General features: G+C 45.5%; 1 pseudogene; it reads right to left on the bottom strand.

The window, feature by feature from the left end:
* Nucleotides 1-2,119: 2,119 nt before the first annotated feature.
* LOC105742393 lies at nucleotides 2,120-2,571 on the bottom strand (annotated as a pseudogene).
* Between the last annotated feature and the right edge of the window lie 5,531 nt (nucleotides 2,572-8,102).

Genomic DNA, 8,102 nt, shown 5'->3' with positions numbered 1-8,102 from the left:
AGCCATTGCTTGGCCAATGTGCTCTCTGTGAAAGCCTGAGAGAATGTTTTCTCTCCATGTGACTCTCCTTAGGCACACTCTACATCATCGATCACTTTTCTCTTTGGCCCCATAATCTCCTTGATCAGAAAATTTGGAACACTACTGAGTTATATGACGTTACAGTACAAGTTCTCATATGTCTCGAGTCTTAATTGGCCTTGGAAGGCTCAGGGGGCTCTTGTTTGTTGAAAGGAAAGCTTACTTACTGGGTACCCCCATCTGTCAGGCATTTTGGCTACTTTAAGAGAGAATCAATATCATCTATTTATAAAGAAGAAAGAGAGACTCGGAGGAAATGGATGACTGCCCAGGTCACAGGTCTTTGGTACAGCTGGGGTCCTCACATGGTCTGAAGCACCATGCCAGGCTTGCTTGCAGACTGATCCAGATAAAGTAGTTCCAAAGACAGCAAATAACCAAACATAAGCTTTGACACCGAGGCCCATGAAGATGAAAGAAAGGTAGAGGAGTGAGGCTATGGAAGAAGGATCTAAGCTGGAGAGATAGGGAAGAAGGAGGATTTTTCCAGGAGGGACATGGTGGGTAAGGAAGGCACCCATGCTCTCTCTGGCTTCCTACCTAGAGAGGGTACCCTCTTCCGGACCTCACAGCCATTGCTTACCATTCCAGCTCAGCACATCTCTTTATCTTGGCTCCTTTTCTCCATTCTCACTGTTGTCACCTTGGCCTATGCAACACTACCTCCATTTACAGACTGCATCCACAGCTGCAACCTCCCAGTCAGCCCTCCCATGAGTTTTCCTTAAAAGACGAGTCCCACTGTCCTCCATAGTGTTCTCCAAGGCCTTCCTTAGGATTGGCCCTTGCCACTCTGTTCTGCCCATCTCTTAACATTTCTTTCCCCCTTAACTAATATCTCAGGGACACACAATTCTTGGAATTTCCCCAAATACCACCCACTTGGCCTTTTCATATTGTTTCCTCAATCCCTAGTATTCATTCATTTTTTAGAATTTATCTTAAACATCTCCAAGAAGCCTCTCGAGACTGGTGGGTTGAGCCCCTCACCCCCGTGCCCATTCTTGGTCTGGGTAGCCTCAGCCTCAGCACCAAGGCGCCCCTGCACCCTGGGCTATGCAAGGTGACTGAACTTCTCATCTGTTGGGGGAAGGTGGGTAGGGGCTACAAGATGCACTGGAAAGCTCGTTGCCACCCCTCTGGGTCCAAGGAATATTTATGGGCTGCTAGAGGGGCAGCCTGGGAGGCCATTGTGAAGCACCCGGGTCCCCTGCAGTCCCTGGTGGGGCCTTAGCCCCTGCAGAAAGCACAGAACCCCCACCTTGGAGGCTGTCAGCAGCCAATTAGGAAGTGACTGTGACCTGGAAATCAAGCCCCCCGCCCCCCGCCTCCCGCCCCTGCCAGCTATTTCCTTCCATCTGTGCTGGAAGAGACTGGGAGCGAGGCAACTGTGTGCTTGGGGGTCCAGGATGCCTTCCCTGCTTCCCAACCTGAAGCCCAGGCAATCCCAAGCCCAGAGCTAGGGCAAAGCTGGCTGGACCCCTCTCCCCTCCGCTCTCCTCGCCACCACTGTAGGCCCAGGTTGGTCGCTGTTAGGTGAGCACAGAAATCACGGATAGTTAAAGTGCAGATCAAGGATGTCTCAAGTGGGGCCCAGTAACCAGCTTTTTAAAAGAAGCAGGCACTCCACGTGGCTCACATTGTGAAACCTTGGTGAACAAACAGCTCCTTTGGAAGGCTGTCCTTCGCGATGCCCATAAAATAAGTGTGAACAGGAGGGGGATGCACAAGCCTCTATTGGGAAGGACTTAAATCCTGAAGTCAACATTTCCCAGCTGGCCAGTTAACCTCTCTGCACCTTGCTTTTTCTTGCCTAAAATGGAGAAATTCTGTAATATCAGAGACCTGTGTAAAAGTAACTTGCTAAGTTCACTACCACCATTGTTAGTATTTGCTATCATTGCCTGTTCTCTAAGGAGAGAAGTCAGGCTATAAGGGCAGGGATGCTGAGTCCAGATGTCCTCTTCTCTGTAACCCCCCCCCTTTTTTTTTTGAAAACCATCAGTTAGTATATTAATAAGCCCCCTGTCCAATGGCTTCAAGCTACCAAGACACAACCCCCCTCCACCCTAACACCCTTAATCTTCTATTCAGCTCTTCTGCTGAAGAATTTGCCCTTCATGATGACAGGCTGCTTTGGGAGCTTTCCCTTCCCAAGAACTCTGTAGTAGCCTGATCGCACTACAGCAATGATGGGAGCTACTCCAGTCTTGTTTTTGGCAGCATTTACTTGTGTCTGCTCACTGACCAATGTACACAATTTATCAAGAGTGACAGTGGGCAGAAGCTCTGGTTTCTCTTTAAGTGGTAATGCCTCATACCCACCTTCCCAAAGTAACCTGGGTGATACTTGTCGAAGTTGATCCTGTGATGATGCATGCCACCAGCAGTACCCCAGCCTCCGGGGTGCTTCTGGTGCTTGCCAATGCGGCCATGGCCATGGCTCACATGGCCCTGAAGCTTATGGGTCTTCCTTAGTCTGGAGGGCATGTCAGCGGCCAAGGCCAAAGGGCTGTAACACCCCCTTGAGATGAAGCTCTCCTACCTCTGAGCCACATGCCATTCAACTTCTGACCCCCAAGTACGTAGGGCTGGGTTGACTTGGGCAGTAACTATTGGTGTTTTCTTACCAGGACCAGAGCTCTTTATTTGGGGTGCTTCAAGTTCTACAATAATATCAGAAAGACTAGATGGATATCAGAGGCCAGAGCTGAGCCCAAATCATAGTATTTTTTTCACTACCTGTGGCAGCTTGGCCTGTGGATCAAAATTTCTGGCCTCTGTGGCTATAAGGTATAAGATCTAAATGGAATAGCATTTAGTAAGGTGTTGAAATGGCTGCACTCAAACAAGACAGGAGCTGGGGAAGCTCAGGAGAGGCAGCTTTTAATCTGAGCTTTTAGAGCCAGGAAAGGTCATAACTGATGAAGAACTGGTGGGGCTTTGGGCCCAACCTGCACATTCTACTTATATGCTGTTGGTGCGTGTAAGTTGGCAGCAGTGAATTCCTGCTCTGAAATGTGTTGTTGCTGTTCATTTAAGAACTCAAAAAGGATAAAGATAGCAAGTTGAACTCACACTGTGGTCTTTCCTGAAACCAACGCAAACACCAGTAAAAGAATTTATCAAAATATTGGAAAGCAGACACAGCCAATGAAGAATTGCAATCGACTGAATCCTAAATAGGCAATAAAGGAAACTGAAAAGCAGCCCAGTCTACACCGTGAAACCTCTGCATGCAGCAGGTGGTATTGCTGTACCAGGTACTTCTGGAATTGGGTGGGTGGAAGGCTAAAAACAGGCAATTGCTTGGCAATCAGAAGCAGAGTCCCAGAAACATCCTTTCCCTCCTCTGTCACAGCAATAATTTTCAAGACAGAAGTATAGCAGTCCAAGGAGACTGGAAATTTTTCTTTTGACCAGCTCAAAAGAAAAGGCAGGGAATATCCCAACTAGATACTTACAACAGCTCCAATTGTAATCTGAGTTTATTAAACCTGTGATCTGGTATCTCATTCTTGAATACTGGCAGAAAGTATAGGATGTCAAAACAAAACAGAGGCGGGGACAAAAAAACAGGGCGAAACAGAAAAGGAACTTAACTTTCCAAAAAGCAGAAGACTTAAAAGAGAAAACTATAATTAAGAAATAAGTTATATCAATGAACAAGAATGGGATGCTGCAAAAATTGTTTTTTAACAATTAAAATTTTTTAACAATTTAAACATACAACAGCAAAAACAGGGACAGCCAAATAGCTCAGTGGATTAAAGTGCCTGCAAGCAGGTGCAGGGTCTGGGGGTTCAATCCCCGGGCCTGCTGTGACAGCCCCATCCCCAGGGTGTACTAAGGCAGTGATTAAGACTGGGCATGGTGGCACATGCCTGTAATCCCAGCACTTTGGAGGCTGTAAACAGGAGGATCACTACGAGTCCGATCTATGCAGTGAGACCCTATAGACCCTGTCTTAAATACAAAATAAATAAATAAATAAAATAGCAATATGTATGTAGCCCTAAACTAAAAATGAATTCCTTAAATAATGTGTACAATTTTTTAAAAAGATTCTTGCCCTATCCCTCCCTAAAATACAAAAAAAAAGCAAAAATAGAAAAAATAATCAGAAGCTTGAAAGATAAATTTGAGACAGCAGAATAAAAATCCAAAGACATTAAAACAAAAAAGACAAGATAACTAGAGGGTAATCAAGGGGATCCAACATCTAATTGAAAGAAATCCTAGAAGCAAGGGTCAGAGAGAATGCTGAGAGCTGACACACATGACTCTGAAATGACCCTTCTTGTGCTCAACACAGTACATGAAAATAGATCCATACCAAGACCTCAAAATTTCAGAATTCTGAGGGGAGGGGGGAAACCTTTAAGTAGAAGAAAAAAAATAAGTTTCATATGAAGGATTAAGAACTGGAAGATCTTTGGATTTCTCACCAGCAAAATGGGAACTAGAAGACAATGGAAAGCAGCTCCAAAATTCTCAGAGGGAATAATTCCCATTCAAGAATTCCACAACCTGCTAAATGCTTAGCAAGGCTGAAGACTGAATATACTTTCAAACCTCTTTGAACGATTTCTCAGGAAGCTGCCTGAGGAAACGGAAGGCATGGCATCCAGGGAAAGGAAGAGGCAAAAGGACAGGAGTAAAGGAAGCCTGGGGGGGTCAGTGGTTCTGCAATAGAAAATAACCAATCCTGATTGGCACAGGATGAGACTGCAAGAGATTCATTCCTTCAGGAAAGAGAAAATGGCAAAACAGCCAGTGCATTGAACCTATTGTGAGATTTATATAACTATAGATTTACACAGGGAAGAGAAATTAATTCTAGAATACGCAATGACTCAGTTGTCAGAAACACTGACATGGCTTAATAGTGCAAACAGTAGCTGTTTAGGCCAAACTTGTGACTATACTAAGAGGAGCTGGGGAGAGAAAATGCACATGTAGGTATGGACCAAGCAAAAAGAGACCAGTGAAGGAGGTGCTGAAAAGTTGAGAAGTAGCAATATAAGCTAATAATTTAGTTTTGAAAGGTATTACTTCTATAAAGCAAAATGGCATTTTTGAGGGAGGATGCTGCTCTTTGAAGGGAGGAAATTGGGGGAAGAGTGCTGGCTAATGAAAAATGGCTGCAGAGGCCTGGACTAGAGGAATGATTCCTCCCAGGCCTGTGTCCCCCAGAGCCACTCTTCCACACTGCTACTTGGTCCTGGCTTCCAGCTTCCAGCCGTGCTGAGTTTCGTATCTAGAGGGATGTTTCAGCTATATTCTTTCTCTCAGTCCCATTGGGACTGGGCAGCCAGGGTCCTAGGCCGAGGCTGGCTCCCTTGTAGCTTCTGTGCTACCACCCCAAGGACTCCAGCAGAACTGCTGAGTGCTCACACCGCATGGAACATTATTAGATCATCTAGCCTGGAAGGTTTCCAAATTTTTGGATTTTCAGACTGGATAAATTAAAATGGAGAGTTGGTGATCCACATAAAGTTACCAACTCATTTTTTGAGAATAGAACATTTAAAAAGGAATTATCATAGTTGGGCATAGTGGTAGGTCTCTGTACCATCAGGAGACCAAGGCAAGAGGATAGCAAGTTTGAGGCCAACCTGGGCAACTCAAAATAAAAATGTGAAAGATTGGATGTAGCTCACTGACAAAGCTACACAGTTTGCTGCCTGTGTCTGCTTGCTTGAGCTGGGTGGTGGTGACAGTGTGCTTACTGAAGGGAAGTGCATCAAGCTGTCTCCTGATGAGTATGACGCTGCTGAGTATGCGATGGACTTTGTAAAAAGTTTACCCGAAGAACAACCATGTATACTACTATTTCACAGATTCATTCAAAATAAATTTTATTGCCAAAAATGTAAAAGACATACTTAATGAGGGATAGTCAGTCCTTAAAAGGGGTAGTGGTAGATTTATAGTACGTGTGCAATAGCAAAACAAAAACATTCCAGAGGACAGTCAATCAAAAGCTTTATTTTACATCACTCATACAGTGGTTGTCAATTTTAGAGCTTCGGGTGCAGAGTGGAGTCCAATATCTAGCTTTAAGCTTTATCATAGTTGAGAGAAAAATCTCTTTTCACTTGATTGTCTTGAAGAAAATGAAATACATTCATTATAGTTCTGCTCTGTGACTGCTGAGAGAGGCTGAGAATCAAGACCGCAACTGCTCTTTCTACTACTTGAAGGGCCAGGCCAAGCAGAGGGGACACACAGCCATTGGGTCCCCTGATGGCATTTATCTGAAAGGGATATTGTAGATCAAGGAGCCCATCTACAAGTTTTGGGAGCTATCTGTCAAGACTCTCTTAATGTGGAAACTAAGAAACTGATTTACTCAAAGTCACACAAGTTAGTGAAGAGCGGGGGCTAGAAGCCTGCTCCCTGGCCCATGAGCCTAATCTTCTGCCCACCCACAGACTCGAAGATCCTGGTAGCTACCCTTTCCTGGCACTGGAAAGTGCTCATCGGTCCTGCAGTGCTGCCATAAACTCCTCAGAGCTCTGGCACTGGTGGCCAGACCTGGGCTGGTGCCGGGCTGCAGGGAATCAAGTTACCTGCGCAGAGAGGCCCTCTTAGGAGCCAGCTACTCTCCAGTCTGGCAAGAATACAACCTGGCAAGGCAGGGTGGTTACAATGGAGGCTTCAGCCCTCTTAATACTTTTCTTCAAGACTGCTGTCACCAAACCTAAACTGATTCCCTGGCACTGGGCAGAGGATGGTGAGGGCCAGAGGATGGTGAGGGCAAAAGGACAATGGAGGCTGCTGTGTGTGCTCTGCAAGACAGGGCCAGGGAGGGGAGGCTGGGCTTGGCAGAATGGCTCTCTCAGCACTGGAAAGCTTTGCTCAGTCCTGCTTCCACTTGGATTCTCTCCCCTTACAGACATGTTTGGTCTCCACCACTGCACAAAGCCTGTTTGATTAATGATACCATAAAGTGGCTGCTTCAGGGAACCCAGGGCCTAATCTGCTGTTTGGGCCTTTGTCACCCAATCTGTGAAATGGTCGGCTTGTACGTGAAAATCTCTAAGGCTCCTATTAGCGCTGAGGCTGAACCTTCTGGCTCTGCTCCATGGGGAGCAACTTCCAAACAAGGGCACAAGCCCATGGCAGCCCAGGTAGCTCATTCCTACCCTGAGTGGAGGGAAAGAGACCTTCTGACATATATCAGAGACCCAAAACAGGTACAAAATTCAATCAATTGTATATTATAGACATCCTGAAGTTTCCAGTATTTGTTGAACAGATAAGTGATGAAATGCATTTTAAGATTTTTTTAAAGTGGCTGGGAACACAGCTCAGTGGCACAGTGCTTGCTGGGCAAGTGCAAGATCATGAGTTCAATTCTTTTTTTTTTTTAAAGGTTATTTTAAAGAAAGGTGTCACTGATTGAACACTAACATCAAAGGCTTGTCCAGCAAACTCTCATCTGTCAAAGAAACAGACACATTAGTGGTAACAGGGGGTCGAGACAGGCCTCCTGAGCTTAACTGACTTTTTTTCTAGCAGTTAAGAGCCTACCTGAGGACTGGGGCTAGGCTACTCCATGGCAAATCTGCAGCGTCCAGTGATACTCCCAATCTTCAGTTTTTGGAGGATCTTGGTCATTCCTTGCCTGAGCCTACTCCATTCCACCTTCTACTGAAGCTCTTCCAACTTCCTCAACCTCCCACAGCTAGCCTTGTTACCTTAAGTAGGGTGCTCAGTTTCACTAAGTTTCAGTCTCCTTATCATGAACATGAAAGGAACATTACTGGCTCTGAAGCACTGTTTTGTGGCTCATGGCTCCAGCAAAGAAAGTACATGATAAAGTCAACATTTATGGGGCCAATCGGTGCCAATCTATGAGGGGGTTATTTCTTGCATAAAGCTATGCAAAGGCTAGAGATTAGATTCTCAGGTAGGAACCCTGAATTGGGATTCCAGCCCTAAAATGAATTTACCACTGTGTGACTCTGGGCAAGTCACTTAAGTCTTCCTAGGACTATGGAGACAGGAATGCT

This window comes from Octodon degus, unplaced genomic scaffold, assembly GCF_000260255.1.
Source record: "Octodon degus isolate 3935 unplaced genomic scaffold, OctDeg1.0 scaffold00049, whole genome shotgun sequence".
Taxonomy (NCBI): Eukaryota; Metazoa; Chordata; class Mammalia; order Rodentia; family Octodontidae; genus Octodon; species Octodon degus.
The sequence above is the reverse complement of the archived record's forward strand: the minus strand, read 5'-3'. Positions and strand labels throughout refer to the sequence as shown.